Genomic DNA, 1,081 nt, shown 5'->3' on the forward strand with positions numbered 1-1,081 from the left:
TCACTGTCATCTCACAGGCGCCCACCCTCAGCACCCAGAACACCCAGACACTCTCCAAAGGACATGAGCGCATCAGAGGGGATGTGTGCACATCCTGTGGGGGTGTTAGGCATGCTGGGTTGATGGAAGTGCGGTGGGAACTTGTGCAGGCCTTGGTTTGCAACTGTTGCAGGCGTGGGAGGGTGACAGTGTGCTGGGGGATGTTCGCACGCCAGGGGGGGATGTGCACACTGGAGGCCTTTGGCTTTGCAGATCCGCAAACCCCCGTGGTGCAGCCAGGAGGACGTCAGTCTGGCCCGCCATGGTGGCTGTCCCTGCGATCCTGCACCTTCTGGTCCAGGAGGCGGATCTTGAGCAGCCAATCCTGGGCACTGATGGCCTGCAGGCGCTACTTCAGCTCAGCCTGCAGGCTCCACTTGGCGCACTCACAGCTGTCACCACCGCCATGTGGGGAGTACAGGGCGCCCTCTGCTGTCCTGCCTCCCCTGTCCAGATGCTCTCTGCGCTGCTCACCTGCCCAGAGTGACTAGGGCTGGGCGGAAGCCAGGCGTCCTGCCCTGCCCAACCCCAGTCAATCCGCCCCTGTGCGAGCTGCTGCCCCGCGGGAAAGGGTCACAGATCCGGGTCCCGGGACAGCAGACAGTCTCAAGCACTGCCCCCCGCCCGCCAGGTCACGGATCCAGGTTACAGACCGCGCACAGCCTCAAGCGCTGCCCCCCGCCCACCAGGTCACAGATCGGGGTTCCAGACCGCGGACAGCCTCAAGCACTGCCACCCACCCACCAGGTCATGGATCCGGGTCCCAGACCATGGACAGCCTCAAGCGCTGCCGCCTCGCCCGCCAGGTCACGGATCCGGGTCCCGGGACAGCAGACAGCCTCAAGCACTGCCCCCCTCCTGGCAGGGTCACGGATCCAGGTTCCAGACCGCGGACAGCCTTGCCCGCTGCCGTCCGCCTTCAGTATGCATATTAGCCGCCATCTTGTTGCTTCAGGGTGGGGGTCCCGCTTGGGTGCCTGGCCAGTCTGGGTGAGGGGCTGAGGGCCGTTTTCAGGCTGGTGGGCGACTGAAGCTCCCAACC

General features: G+C 65.0%; 1 protein-coding gene across 1 annotated transcript in view; it reads left to right on the plus strand.

Moving 5' to 3' along the window:
* LOC102254681 (sodium/hydrogen exchanger 9-like) overlaps window positions 1–1,081 on the plus strand; it is a 95,417-nt gene that overhangs the window by 15,951 nt on the left and 78,385 nt on the right. The gene's annotated exons all lie outside the window — the stretch shown is intronic.

The sequence above is a fragment of the Myotis brandtii genome, unplaced genomic scaffold (assembly GCF_000412655.1).
Source record: "Myotis brandtii unplaced genomic scaffold, ASM41265v1 scaffold210, whole genome shotgun sequence".
Classification (NCBI taxonomy): Eukaryota; Metazoa; Chordata; class Mammalia; order Chiroptera; family Vespertilionidae; genus Myotis; species Myotis brandtii.